General features: G+C 36.5%; 1 long non-coding RNA gene across 1 annotated transcript in view; it reads right to left on the bottom strand.

Annotated features, from left to right (window-relative positions):
• LOC141386310 (uncharacterized) overlaps positions 1-16552 on the bottom strand; it is a 38475-nt gene that overhangs the window by 10420 nt on the left and 11503 nt on the right. Inside the window, exon 3 of the long non-coding RNA XR_012408046.1 lies at positions 13249-13368. This is a non-coding gene — a long non-coding RNA (uncharacterized lncRNA). The remainder of the gene's footprint in view (positions 1-13248; positions 13369-16552) is intronic.

The raw sequence follows: 16552 nt of genomic DNA, 5'->3' as shown, positions 1-16552 counted from the left end.
TTTTACGTACACAATAGACAGTCTCTCCTCTCTCTCTCTTTCTTTGCAGGTAAATTTATTTGAATGTGTGGCTGGATGAGCTCTGATATTGTAGTTTTTGTCTAACAGAGGAAAAAAAAAAACATATCTCTATCTTCAAATTTTGTTCACCACAGAAAAGCCTTTAAAAAAATGTTTGGGTTTATATCTCAAAGATCTGGGTTTGGTTTTAAAGTTACTACAAAGATATAGATGCAGCTGCACAATGTATTTAGAAATAATGTAAACAGATAAATGATTGAAGCTAAATGAATGAAGCTGAAATTTTCACTCAAAATTATGGTGAACACTATATTAAAAACTCAAAACTGTGCTTTAAATTGTTATAGTGTTGATTGTTCCTAGAGAAATCTCACATCTTGTTTTACAGTACATAATAATAGCCTAGGCAGATAGATAAATCTCAGTAGCTAAACAACTGCAAAACAATATGTTTGTTTACAACTGTAGGAACTGGAGTTTATCATGTTTAGGATTAAAATGTTAAACAGATTATTCTGAATTTGCTTTCAAAGTTTTATCAACAACCTGCTTATGAGCGATTAGGTTTCCTAAATAAAGTAAATGTAAAGAAAATTATACTTCTCATTGATTCTTGCTGTTTCAGCTGATTTTTTTTTCTGCAGTAGCGCCTGACATTTCAGAGAATAGTGCAATAGAGAATGTATAGAGCCTATGTGGTATCACATGCTGGAAAATTTCCCTGCTAACTGTAAATGAATGTGATTTATAAGGGGAAATAAAATACTTTCATTTACAAATGAAAATATAAAACACAATGCTTATGTTACATTCAATAATAAGCATGATGTATAAATCACTGCAACTGTGTCTCCTACAAAAATGTGATTATTGAGTCTTTGGAATGGTTGACACCAACAGATTAAAATTAAATTCAGACTCAAACATATCATCAGGGGCAAAGGATATTAATTTAACTTTGCCTATTAATGGTTTATCCATTTAAAATGTATCAGTATGAACATGGACAATGCTTTCATTGATAGCTTGTTTTAGGTTCTTCATAAACCTATGGGTGACCTCACGGATACTACGTCCATGTCTTTTACAGTCTATAAACGTAGCCAAAGTTGTAATTACATTGTCAAGGTAGTTTCTACTGTACATTTTGATCATTAAGTCAATCATGTTAATGACTTTTTTAATAATATGTAAGAAGCAATGTACATTCATTCATTGTTCTTCGGCTTACTCTCTTTATTAATCTGGGGTCACCCCAGCAGAATGAACCGCCAACTATTCCAGCATATGTTTTACACAGCTGATGCCATTCCAACCACAACCTAATACTAGAAAACACCCCTACACTCTCACATTCACAGACACTATAGACAGTTTAGTTTATTGAACTCATAGCTTACAGCTCATATCCTTCGACAGTGGGGGAAACCTGAGCACCCGGAGAACACAGGGAGAACATAGAAATGCTATCTGGTCCAGCCGGGTCTCGAACCAGCTACCTTTTTACTGTGAGGCGACCATGCTGCCCTCAATATGCATTCAGTCAGATGTTATTGCAGAATAACGACTGACAGTCTTACCAGCCTCTGGTAAGAATAAAGGGCTTTATTATGTGAAAACAACCAGCTTAAATATACAGTATCTCACTCATTACATGCCTACTTGCCCCTAAACTAAACAACTGGACACAAAACATTGATCTGAGCTGTATACTTTACTGACTTTAATTAAACGAAGCACGCAAAAAGAAAACTGTTCTATAACAAATGGCTGGATTCAGCCTACACTATTCTACTTATTAAAATTATTCAGTCACAAGATGGTGTGAAACAGTCAAGAACGGCAGAGTGACAGATACTGTATGCATATGTTTTTGAATATTCACTAATGATCAAGATTTTTTGTAATACCCAGATGGACCTGTGTCAATTTAATGGGTTGTTATCTGTGGTTAACATAGGTTAACATAGGTTAACATCAGAATAAAGTATTGCACAGATCAGTGTAATAAGTAGCAATGAATCGCTAACAGTAAGTCAAAATCATGCATCAAGAAAGTAATTTTTCATCGGTAATGTTGACTTAAAGAAAAAGGCAACTGTGATCTAAAAAAAACAGAGGAACAACAAAGAAGCAAAAGGAAGAGAAGGAGACCCGAGGTGAATGGTGGTAAAGCTGAATGATTGCTTGGTGAGAATTATTATTGATGATTCAGGCAATGTGAATTATTAACGAGAGAGGAAAAGCATCTCTGAATGTGTCTTTGACATTGGATACTGACAGAGATCGATGCTGGGGCCAGGAGAGAGAGCAGAGGAGAGGATGGACAGAACAAAAGTGCTGGGTAAATCCTGAGCCCTGACATGAGAACTGCTGCAAATGAGTCAGAGTTTATAGATATAATGTTTAATCAACTTCCTAAATTTAGTTTGAGCTGAAAATAAAAATGCTGTCACTTACTCACCCTCATGTTGTTCAAAACTTGTGTGACTTTCTTTTCATCTGCACATAGACAGGGAGAAACTGCTGAAGTGATCAAAATGCTATCACAAAATTAGTGTGTTTATGTCAACTGTAGTCCTATACAGTAGTGTAAAACTATAAGCAAGGGATAATGTACATTCACCCAGTTGTTAAGTTAGGGATAAAGTACATCCAGGTGGTTGTTATCTGTTTTGTAACTAATATGGCTGAATGGAGAAAATACTAACCCAATTATAACACATCACGTCACAACAAGGCACTAAAAGGGTCAAAACGAGTGTCATTGCCCCACACATAAATATAAACAATTTTAGCTAATATATATATATATTGGCCAATAGCCGATATGTATAGGCTGATAATTATAAATATTTCAAAATGTTACATTTTTATACAGCAAACTTCATAAAAGATTGAACTGCTCTTATGAACTGAATAGTCTATACTAAAGCAAAGCTATAACTTCAAAATTGCAAGGTGATTATAGACCTATATTCACGATTTCGCATAAATCAGCTTGCAAAAAAATTATTACCTTTTCTTCATAGCAAATTAACATGCAAGTTGATTGTTGCATAAAAATAATAGATTAAATAACAAAATGGGATTTAATTAACAAGCAAGTTAAATATATTTAAATAAGATGAAAATGAAAGAGTTAAGGACTGAAACCCGCTCAAATGGTCTTGATTAAAACGAGTTATAGTGATATACACACGTACAAATATGTCATGTCTGTTAGTTCGTTAAACTGTTTTGACAGTTTAGAGCCACCGTACAAGCGAACAGCTAAATACAGATAGTAAGTTTTAGTACGTTTAGAAAATGCAGCACAGATTCATCCTATTTGGCATTTTAGATTCTTTTGAACACGTGTCGGTGCTGCTTGTCAATCAGACAATCCTTCTGCGCTCATTCTTGCTCTCAATCGCGGGAAAATGACCTATGAAAAGTTTATGATAAACCGCCGAGAGAGTTTCACTTAACTGTAGAGGCAGAGTTTCCATCAGAGTCAGATTTTGATACAAAATCTGCATTGATTTGACTTTATGACAAACATAGAAAGCAGAATGTAAGGACAGAATGAGCGGCTAGTTGGGAGCCCCTTTGACTGGATTCACCTCTCACCTCTCCCCCGTGCTACAGTGTGTGTGTGTGTGTGGTGACAGCTCTCACACGTGCTCGTTATAATCAATATGAATATTCCGATCAAACTGAAAACAATCTTACATCAACAACACATTACAAGCAACGCGTTGATAATAACAAATAATCAGATTACAAACAACTATTATGTTTACACATGTTGTAAAATGTGTGGATCCTTTAAGGCACTGGGCTGCAGTTTGGGGTGTGTGTGAAGCGGAGAGGGGGAGAGAAAAGAGGAGTGTTTTTTTCGCAATGAGACTATTTTCTGTGATGTTCCCTCTTTGATGACTTATTTGTTGTACCACATGGAAAGTAAAAAAATATTTTGGACCAAGTTACATGTGTCCTCTTTCATTCACCAGCTGCAACGAAAAGAAAAAGAAGTTCACCCCAAAACTAGTATTATTCGGCCCTGGAGTACTAAGTTAATCTCCCCTACTATCTATAACAGAACAAAGAGACAGAGCAGGAAAGGTTTACACATGTAATATTTTTTTCTGAGGCCATTAAGGGTGCTTTTACATCTGTAGTTCACTTCATTTGGTCCGGACCAAGGGCAATAAATGATACATTGTTGCATTTTCTGCGGTCTTTGGGTCGTTTTCACACCACGATGCTGTCTTTGGTCCGAACCAGTTAAAACGAACCAAAATGCCCTCATCTGACAAAATCCACATCTCTCATTGGCCAGATGTTGTTGAACATATTTCCTAAACTGCTTATTGATTGGTTAGAATTCACGTGCGGGAAAATGCCAATAAACTCCCGCAAGTAAACAAAACCGGCAGACACAAAATGTCGTTTTTACTATGGAGGGACGACTGCACTGACTGATTGTATCCCTGCTTTAGACAAACTATACATTTTGAGAATAAAGCGCGGCCGCAGCTGGAAAACAAACATCATTAATGCATCGCATGTCACTTCAGGAGGAGGCTTGAATTAACTTAGCTAAACTGCGACATGGTCAGCTTGCGGAAATATTACCAACGATCCATCAGGTAATCATCAAGCAGGTCTCGGTACGCTTATTTGGTCCGCTTTTGGTGCACACTCGAGTACGATTGCTGCATTCTCACCTGCCCAAACAAACCGCAACAAAAGGAAAAACGAACGAGTGCGATTCATTCGAACTAAATAAGGCAGGTGTGAAAGCACCCTTAAAGCAAAATACACAATGACACTCAATCAAACATATCTACAATGATAAGGAACGTGGTTACTTACCGAGTTATTAACGCATAGCAATGCCACATGAAGAAAGGATAGACTTTGAAAGAATAAACAGCATGAGGAGAGCTCCATTATAATGGACTGGAAAAGTCAGAACAAGTTCCGCCCACTTGAGCTAGGCAGGCAGGTCTATACAATTACGTAATTTACCGGCCTACTTAAGACATTGGATCGATAATGATAATCTTAAAAATAGCAATCGGCCGAAAACGATATGGCCGGCGATATATCGTGCATCCCTAATATATATATATATATATATATATATATATATATATATATATATATATATATATATATATATAAATAAACAGCCACAGAATTAATGCAAAGAAATCTCTTTTTTTTTTTTGCTTTTTGTGCTGTCCTGTATAAATGAATGCAGTTCAGCTCTGTAATCCGTTTGCACAGAGCATCTACCCGTATCTATTTGAGCTCATTTTTGTTACTGCGCGTGTATCTATGGTTTTGTTGTCCAGGTGCACATCTGTCCTCAGGGTCAGAGGGTCAAAGTGAAGGGACAGATCCTCTGGGACAGTCTGCCACGGCCATTCAACTATCCTGCCTCTTCTTTCCATCCTTTCCCTCTCTTTTCCGTCCACTCCATCCCCCGCCTGAGGACTGCTGTCATCCGGCGTGACACTAAGAGGGGACAGGGATCGCTTCCAATCACCCTCCATCAGCTTTTATTGCCATGATGACAGGCCGACAGGCTGATGGCGGTAAGCTGTCACCTCAGATTATCTGCACGCTGGAAACTGATGCTCTTCTAATGTCCAGAGAACATTAGAAATCCCAAATATACGTGTTCTCTCAATGTTCCTGCAAGTCACTGACTAGACAGGAGCGATGTTCAGACGTAGAGCTTTTTAAGAATTTACTATTTCACTTCTAGCTTTTATACAAGCACCTATACAAGCAACTTTGAAGTGATCTTTAGGTATACACCAAACACTTTCTTATGTTTACAGTATTTTGTTTTCTACTTCCTTTACAAATATCTGGAATTTAAAATGGGATTAAAAGGAAATTATATTTATGTTAGTTTCAGTCTTCTTTGTTCCCATTACTGGTTTGTTTATATGGTTATGTATTACTCCATTGATTATGTTCACCTGTGTTTTGTTTATTTTACTGTAGTTAATGTTCTTAGTCACTTCAATTTATCCACTAAAAAGAAAAGAGCAGCACAGAAATTCTGCTTAACTTCTGCTTTTTTCTCCACACAAGACAGAAGGTCATGTATGTTTGCAACAACATCATGAATCCATGTTGACAGAATTTTTATTTTTGGCTGAACTATCCCTTTAAGTGTCTATTCGCATTGAGCGGAGTGGGGGTTAAAGCCTGCCTTCATACCAAATATGAGCCACTGAGTGGCTGTATGAAAACCATAAAAGAGGCTTTCTGCTGTTGATGTGTCTTTACTGACATGGTCATAAAAATGGACCAGTGACATGTTAGGGTTCGACATCCTCCAATAACGTGCACACACACAACCCCATTGCACGGTGCATGCAGGGCAGGAGGGTTAATAGTCTGTCTTTCTTTACAGCACATTACTGGCTGGACACTCTGTTAGCAGTGATGTGGAGGTCAATCGTACTTGTCCCCTCACATTACAGCCACGGGGTGACAGAGAGAGACAAACACACTCTCACACTATTAGAGAGGAACAGCCTGGCCTGTGTCTCCTCCTGATGGGGGAATCACTCACAAGCAATCAGGGGAAACCCTCACCGGTGATTCAGTCATGGGCCTTACAGCGCGTGTATGTGTGTGCGCGTGCTGGATTAGGAATCACACTGAGAGAGATTGAATTCATAAGATACTGATGAACAATATATTTGCCTATATATAGTAGTAGCAGTAGTAGTATATTAATGATGATGATGATAATAATAATAATAATAATAACAACAACAACAATCAATAGATATCTATATTATATAATAAATATAACAATAAAAATATAATTGTATAATAAAAATGTAAAGAAATAAATAAGAGAAATGATGAAGATAATAATGATGATGATGATGATGATAATAATATATATATATATATAAATATATAAATATTATATAATATAAATATAAAAATAATTACAATTATATAATAAAATGTATAGAAATAAATCAAATCATGGACAGAATTTCAAAGTGCACCCTTTGGCTGAAGAAGGTCCGGTTCGGGGACCACAGGATCTCATCTCTGTTATTTGCAGATGATGCTGTTCTGTTGTTTTTAATCGAACATGGACCTAAAGCATGCTCTGTGGCAGTTTGCTGCCGAGTGTGACACGGTGGGGATGGAAATCAGCACCTCCAAGTCTGAGGTCATGGTGCTCCATCAGACAAAGGTGGTTTTCCATCTCCAAGTTGGAGAAAATTCCTTACCCCAGGTGGAGTAGTTTAAGCATGTTGGGGTTTTGTTCACGAGTGAGGTAATGATGGAACATCAGATTAACAGGCGGATTGGTGCAGCAGCAGCAGTAATGCGGTCAATGTAGTGGTAAAGAAGGAGCTGAGCCGAAAGACAAAGCTCTCAATTTACCGTTCATTCTATGTTCCTACTCTCACCTATGGTCATGAGATTTTGGCTGAGGTGGCTCGGGCATCTGTTTCGGATGCCTCCTGGGCATCTATCTAGGGAGGTGTTCCAGGCATGTCCTACAGGGAGGAGGCCTCAGGGAAGTCCCAGGACATACTGGAGGGACTATGTCTCTGGCCTGGAATATATATCAAAAATATAAACCTGTGAAAGCCTAAATAGTTTGATGCAGTTCGATATTTAACTCCAGTAAAATAAAACTAAAAGCAAAAAAAAAAAAGTTATTAATAAAATAAGAAACAGCAGCCATTGGTTATAAACATGGGAAGGTTTAAATAGTTTCTAAAAGAAAGTAGAAGAAAAAAAACAAAGTATAGACATGAATGTGTCTTGCAAAAGTGTCTCAAAAACTATTAAGAAAACAGAAAACCATAAAAAACAAAAATAAAAATAGAAGAGTCAATTCAGTGTAAGCGTCTGCTTTGACCCCCTGACCAACTTTCAGGTGTCAATCCAGAACATCTTTGAGTGTGTCCTAAATAGAGGTCTATCTCTCTCAGCCTGTACACCCAGGAGACCATGATCATCAAACAGAGAGGAAGAGTCTGACAGCATGAGGGGGACTGGTGGACTTCATTGGTCCATTGATGCTAATAGAAGTGACATTGTCAGGCATTGTGACAGCGCTGTTATGTATGTATCTATTTACATATATAATAATACAGGCAATATATGTCTGACTTTATATGACAAATTTATAGTGTCCTCCAAAAATATTGGCCTTGGTAAATATGAGAAAAGAAGCCTGTGGGGGAAAAGACTTTATTGAGTAACTGTTAAATCTTTTGCTTAAAATATTAACACATTTTTAACAAAACTTTACTTCCATTGAGAACAAAGAATTAAAAACAGATCTGTTGAATAAAAAACAAAAATATACCCCTATTCAAATGGGGTGACATGGTGGCTCAGTGGTTAGCACTGTTGCCTCACAGCAAGAAGGTTGCTGGTTCTAGTCCCGGCAGGGACACTTGGCATTTTTGTGTGGAGTTGGAATGTTCTCCCCATGTTCGTATGGGTTTTCTCTGGGTGCTCCGGTTTCCCCCACAGTTCAAAGACATGCGCTATAAGTGAAATTGGGCATACCATATGTTTGTGAATGAGTGTGTATGAATGTTTCCCAGTACTGGGTTGCAGCTGGAATGGCATTTGCTGTGTAAAATATATGCTGGAAAAGATGGCGGTTCATTTCACTGTGGTGACCCCTGATGAATAAAAGGACTTAGGTAAAGGAACATGAATAAAAGATTGAATTCATATGACCAAACAGATTTTTCTAGCTTTCCCCCACAGAACTTTTACATTTTTAGTATACCTGGTTTCTAGTGTTCAACCATGAATATGAATACAAGGAACAACTCACTCATTCATCAATAATTCAAGAACAAAATGAATAAACCATTTTCACCATTAGAACAATTATTAAAGTGGTCCTATTATGCTTTGCCCCTTTTTGAATTTTAATCAGGGTGTAAAGTGTATTTTTGCCAAGGTTTGCAAACTTACAAATCCACTCTGAAGACAGATGTTTTTTTTTTTTTTTTAATTCCTTTTCAAGAACTACAACGGATGCCTTGTTTGAATTATACCCAGGTAGCAAAGAATTCTGGCAAAGATTTGGCATGAAGCTAGCACAACTGGCATACAGCATGTGGTCCAAACATGGCCAGGGTTTGGAAGGGGTGGCACCATTTTTACAAGGCTTAGGCAAGATGTCAGATGTAGAATTTGGATCACATGTTAAAAATTGATATGTGGGCCACACAAGTTTGGCCTATCTTGACCAAAATTTAAATTATTTTTTAGTAAATGGAAAAATTCTACCAAATCAGTCACTTCGAGAAAAACAAGCCCTCAAGCCCGGCTAATGTAAAATGCTCCATAGGGTTATCAATTTCATTGCAGTCGTGACACACCAACCTATCTGGCCCAGTTCAAGCCCAGTTATGGGTGATAAACTTGGCTGAAACTTGGCCCAGATAAGGTCCATGTTTGGCCATTGTCTGGAAGCCATACTTGGTCCAGTCATGTACCGTAATTCACTGTGACATGTGGGTGAAGCAAAAGCTAATTGTGTGCCTCTACAGTTAAGTGAAACTCTCAGCGGTTTATCATAAACTTTTCATAGGTCATTTTCCCGCGATTGAGAGCAAGAATGAGCGCAGAAGGATTGTCTGATTGACAAGCAGCACCTACACGTGTTTTCTATGTAGGTAGTGTTGTTTATGGACTACAGTGTTGTTTTCTGGGGGGTCTGTGATGTCACAAAGGAGCCTGTTAAAAGATTATTAATATCAATTCCTAAACATTTTAAGGAATATGTCTTTATAAATTGCTGACAGTACAAAAATGACAACTATATCAAATGTGATTCAGCCAAAAAGACAAATTATTAAATAAATAACATAACCACTCGGATATGTCTATCAATATTCTTGTGTTTAAAGGTTCTGTGTGATCGATATTATTAGCGTCATATCTGGCTCAAATTGATTTGGCAATATTGACACTATCTGTATCTATGCCAGAGGAAACAGAAATAAAAGTTCAAATAAAATGAAATAAAATAAAAGTATTGCGTGTGTTTTCTTCTCACAAAGTAATTTAACTTGAATTCAGTTATTATCTGACTCCATTTTAAAAGTCTGAAAGTTTGGGTTGAAGTGTCAATTGTTAGTCATCTACTAAATTTCTATGCATTTCATTATCCTCTCATTATCTTTAACTCTTATCTTTGTTGATCTTTAAGGTGCTAATGCTGCTCAGGACCATAACCCCAACACACATACATGAAGTAAACAATCACACCAATATTGATTTTTAGACAGAAGTAACTGAATAATATTTTTGATGACTGCCCCATGCTTGCTTAGTTAAAATTACATTTAGTTAGTCCCCATAAGTTGTTTGTCAATCACAGCACACTCGGACAGTTCACCAATCACAAGGCAGAGCTTCATCATACACATACCCAATGGAGCTCGTTGTACCAGGCTGGGGGAAAAAGTATTGAAATAATATAAATTATGTGAAAAGTAATGCATTTTTTGACCATCAAGCACGACAGCATGTTCTAGTATGCCCTAAAACGGAATCAACACTTTGTAAAATAGCATAATAAGACCCCTTTAAGAATTTCCACTCAACTGATGGGCAAAAGATATCCAATAATTAGTTTGGTCTTGGGAAAAAACTTGTACACTCAAAAGACGGTAAAAAATAAATTAATTAAAAACAATAAAGGCCCAAACAAAAGACCTTATCTGCTCAAATTTATCAAGGATGCTAATATTTGTGGAGGGCACTGTAGAAAAAAATGGGGTGAACATAAAAAGGATAAAGAGAATGTGTAATCTTTTCAATTTCCTGATGCACCCCATTCTCCTGCCGTTGTCCCCATTCACACTGACCTCTGTTTGATTAGAAATCCCTCGTTAAGACTCTGATGTATTGTTCCTCGTTTGGAGGCACTTTGCATATGCACCATTTGGTCTGTTTATGATGCATAAAGGCGGGGTCTTCCATTAAGCCCCGCCCCTCAACCATAAAGCCAAGGTTAATCCGTATCCTCCATCCATCTCAGCGTGCCATTGGGCTGCTCCATTACATTGGACATGGGGAGTGGGATGCTAGGCAAGCGTCGCTCCATTGTCTCCCAAAGCACCCATAAAGGGCATTTAAGGAGCTTGAGTGGGCACATCTCACACTGTAAGTTCAGCAGCATAGACTACAAATGCATTTAGAGAAATACAGGCACATGCTCCTGGATTGACAAAAGCAATTGGCAGATTGGCATCTTCTGTCAAAAGTTTGGATAGTATCACTTTTGTTCTTGAGAAATGATGTAAATCATAGTGTTCGCGATTTTTAACACAAGAATAAACACAGGCTTTCAGCATTATTTTCTGGCATCTACAACGTGCATCCACAATTGAATTTTAAATTAATTGAAAAGAAGCATAGACTCTAGGAGCAGTGTTTCTGGTGGTTTTAGTAGTATATATCTATTTATTAATTGAAAAATATTTTAGTTCAGAAGAGTCTATGATGTTTCGGGTATAGAATATAAGGCCAATACGTTTTGATGACAAAAAAAAAAAGTGTAAAAAAAAAAATCAGTAAATTAATGTGAAAGAAATGTTTTATTTCTTTTTGTATCACTATGCAGAACAAAACTTACTGTAACAATAAAAAAACGTTTTTAGATTTTACAATTTTAACAATATTTACATATATGAATTAAAGCTTTGAACAGTGTTGTAATTCAATATTATTGTTACTATTTAAAAAAAAAAAAAATATATATATATATATATATATATATATATATATATATATATATATATATATATATATATATATATATATATATATATATATATATATATATATATATATATATATATATATATATATATATATATATATATATATATATATATATATATATATATATAATTCAGCCAATCAATACAAAAACTTTCAGTTCAAAACATGAAGTCTGCTATTATAAGTGTAACGGAGGCCAGCTAGCGGAATGTTAAAAAGCCACCTTTCTATTGCATACAACAAGTGACAGACTGGAAGTCATTCATTTCCAATGGAGAGCAGTATGTGAGCTGCGTGGAGAACCGATCATCTCTGTATGTAAAAAATTTGGATCTGATTTGAGCTGCGGATATGTTGACATTTTTGAACTCCTACGACTAGAGCGTATGTAACCGGCTGACCAGATGTGATGTATTCCAGTGTTGTTTAAGCAGGTCCGTGCACGCGAGATGAGAAATAAGATTTTTTTTTCGTTATTTTCTAAATCAGAAAAAGTCCATATTAAAAAAAAAACATTTATTTTACATTTCATTCATAAATGAGTAATTAAAGTACTAATTATCATACAAAATATTAAAATAATTTAAAATATTATTTTTTATGTTGTCTTCACATTCCCTCCAAAATATTTAGCAGTCTATGAGTTTCTAGTGTTCATTCATTCATTCATGGTGAACGCACAGAGAATAAAGGCTCTTTTTGCACTTTATTTCAGACACCATAAGAATCAGCTTCTCTCCCATGGTGCACGACAACACTGAACATTCTGTGCGACTGCCAAAAGGGAGCGTATTCTGACAGTCATGTCCAAATGTCGTGTGCAGTGGAAAGGGAGCTAAAGAATCGCAGGTTCGATCCTAGCTCTCAGTGGGTTGGCTGCAGTAGAACCAGCGAGTTACACATGGGGGCTCGTCCGGGATGGGAGTAATGTTAAGAGGGGTGAGTGTAACAGAGGCCAGCTAGCGAAGTACTATACAGGTAAATCTCACTCCTCTGACCTCTAAAGATGTTCTAGCGACAGACCCTAGAGGCCATGGTCTGTAGCCTTCTTGTTAAAGCAACTGACGATTTTAGCTCAGGGAAGCTTGGGTGCAGTAGGACTGGTGGGTTACATAAATACAGAAATTAATATGATGATTTAATTTATAGTTTAAAACTTTATACCTTTTTAGAAAACTCCTGTATTTGCTCTACAGCCAAACTGACTATAAGTTATCTTTCAAATCTACAATCCACCAAAAAATAGGCAGAATAAAACTTCATCTATTTCTGATTATTGATTAATATTGATCATTAATGAAGCAGACCTATAATCATGAAGCCAAAGTGCATTATATTATTATTATTATTAGTTTTAGTATGATACAGAAACTTTTGAGCTCTTCCATATACCCTCTCTCTCACTCTCTCTCTCTTTACCTCTGTATCGACTAGCCATCAAATCTGCCATCCTCACAGCAGGCCATTTCTCCTTGTCTCAGCAGTCTCCACCTCCCCCTCCATTACAGCTCATAATCTCATCTGAAAAGGCAAATGACCCTATGAGAAAGAGAAAGAGAGCAAGAGAGAGAGACAGTTGTGAAAAGCATGTATAGAAAGGCTAGTGTACAAAAGGAGAGGTAAAGGAGCAGATTTCCTGTTTGCCTGGTTGAGGAGAGGCGAGCAGATGAGAAAAGGAGAGTGAAGAATTAGGATGGGGCAGGGAAATTGACCATGATATTATGTAGTAAATGCATTATTTTTGGAAACCACACATAACACTGTTTTATGCACTGAGTGATGAGCAGATATGTGACCTCATATAACCCTATTTCATGACTATTTGACCTCTGATTGACTATGACTGCCGCTTGGTCACTCTTATGCTAATCTGATACTGGTTTATCACAATAGTGGAGCATCCTGTATTGATGGTCTGACTTCAATCAACTCCACCAGTTTCAGTTTAAACACACTTGTTTTTAACACAAGTTTTTTATTTTATTTTATTTTGCTCTGTTAATCATTTTATTTATTTTTTATTTTATTTTTTATTTTTTATTGGAGGCTAATTAGTGCAATGTAAAAGTCTACAGTTTTGGTGCAAAAAAAAACAATTATGATAGTAATGATGATGTAATGTAAAACATTTTTGCTAACTTAATTATTTCTGGTAGACAATCAGTCAATCAGTGTATTATTTGGTTGGGTTAAAATGTGTAAAAAAGATTTAAAAAAAAACTATTAACAACAACAACCGTGTATGGGTCATTATTTCATAATAATGTATTTTACATCATTTATGACAGCATTACTAATTATTATTATTTTTATTATTAATTAATCTCCTACATAGACTTGTGTATTGAATGTACTGTAATGATGTTTTTTAATCATATACTTTGTATGTTCTATCTAAACCATAGGTCTCACACTGGATTCCCGGAGGGAAGCAGCTCAGCTCAGTTTTGCTCCAACCCTAATCAAACACAGCTTGTGCAACTAATCAAGGTGTTCAGGACTCTTTTAAACACCTTGATTATTTGGATCAGCTGTATTTGATTAGGTTTGTAGCAAAACTGTGCAGAGCTGCGGCCCCTCCAGGTATTGAGTTTGAGATTTATGTTCTAAACTAAAATAAACTAAGAATAAAAAAAAACATGACAGGAATATTTTTCTCTCTCTATTTCTCTTAGTCTCTGTGTTTGGTTCACTGTGTAGAGTGTGCACATATAATGGCTTTGTTTGGATCTGTTCAGTCAGGCATATAAACATGCATCATCACACATATTATAATCCACACAAACAATTTTAAACACACTCAGTGCTGAAAGAGGAGAACCAACAGTATATTTTACTTCTATTTTGTTTTAATACACTCCATTGGGATGGATTTGATACCTTTTTAGGTCCCACTTTATATTAAGTGGCCTTAGCTAATATGTACTTACACAGGAGTTAATAGTTTGTTACAATGTACTTATTGTGTAAATACATGTATTTACTGTGTAATTATGTTTGATTAAATACATGTATGTAATTACATCTGTAGTTAACTTTTGTAATTACATTTGTAAATACACTGTTGACCATCCCTTACACCTTAACCCGCCCTTAAACCTACCCATGCCACCAAACCTGTCCATAACCAAACCCCTATCCCAACTCAAAAGCACCACAAGTGTTCTCAAATATATTATAAACACAGTAAGTACATTGTATTTATTTTTTTGATGTAAGTACATAGTAGTTAAGGACACTTAAAATAAAGTGGGACCCATTTTTATTACATATACACACACACACACACACAAATCATCAAATACTTTTTGTTCACAATTTATTTCAAGTTACAATTCTCATTATTATCAAATCATTATCTAATAACTCAAACTCCTAATTTGCTTATTAATAGTTTTTAAAGTAGTAGTTTTGTTTGGGGATTAGGAATGTAAAATAAGATAATCTAGAATATGTATTTTATACTTTATCTTAATAATAGGCAGGTAATAAGCCACTAGTTATTAGTGAGAATGGGTACTTAAACTATTGTTACTCACTTTTTTTGTGGGTGTGCATTACAAGTCTATAGACTTGTGTGACAAAAGCCACAAAGACTTGAGTAAAAGTAAAAATAAAAAGATTAGGTTAAAGTAAAACTTTCATTGTGACAAACCTTTGGTATTGTACAAATGAAACTAAATATATCATTTACTGTAAATTTATTTCATTATGTATTAACCACATATAACGTTTAAAAAGAACAAATGCAGTGTCACCTTTTAAAAAGCAAAATATTTATTTTACAAATAAAAAACAGCTAAAATGAGCATAAGACAACTAATTTTTTGATCCGATTTTTACACCGAAAATGATGTCTTTAAGTGCTTTAAACCTCTGAACGTGTACATACGCGACCAGAAGAGCCAGAAAACGAAAGAGGGACAGCAACATTACACAGATATTACCGACTCCTTATCCTCTTGTCCCTTCGCCCCCTGACAGTCAGATCGGCCTAATGTTTGACAGCCCACCAGAGATCACACCGCTCCAATAACAGCGTAATTAATCCTGATGCTCCAAACACACACATCCCTGACAGTCCACTTGAGATTACACAGCTTGAATAACAGAGTAATTAATTTTGACCCAAAACACACACACACGCGCACACACACACACGCGCACACGGCCCATGCAAAACACTTGCTTGAAAGCGGCTTCAATATCATAGTAATTAATCCATCGAGCGGAGACACAGTGAGGTGATCAACTGGAATCAAGGATTGTCTTAACCTCTGACCCGAGCGTTTCAGACGCCATCGACAGCGAGAGCCGACCTTCCTCCTTCATTTCTCTCGACTGCTCTCGCGGCCTGTGACACTCTGATCAATTCCCCATCAAATCTTAATGCAGCGGTTTAACTCAAGTGTGGCATCTTAATTAGGGCGATAACTGCGCACTGTCAGGGTCATTGACTGCGCCTGCCGCCGACCAATGACTCTCATCGACAGGCTGCTGCTGGACCACTGAACGAGAGACAGGAGCCGAGTGATGAGAGAAGAGAGACAAAGAGGTATAAAGCAGAGGGAGAGACAGAGAGAAGGAGAGAGGGGGCGGGGGTACAAGAGGCAGGCTAAAAGGAAAGAAATTGTTGACATGTATACAGTATGCACATAATGGCTGTACAAGCAGAGGTGTGATAACAGCTGTATGTTTTTTAAAGAAATCGTTTACAGCAGGG

The sequence above is a fragment of the Danio rerio genome, chromosome 6, assembly GCF_049306965.1.
Source record: "Danio rerio strain Tuebingen ecotype United States chromosome 6, GRCz12tu, whole genome shotgun sequence".
NCBI classification, from domain to species: domain Eukaryota; kingdom Metazoa; phylum Chordata; class Actinopteri; order Cypriniformes; family Danionidae; genus Danio; species Danio rerio.
Note: the sequence above shows the minus strand (reverse complement) of the source record. Positions and strands in the feature narration are given on the sequence as shown.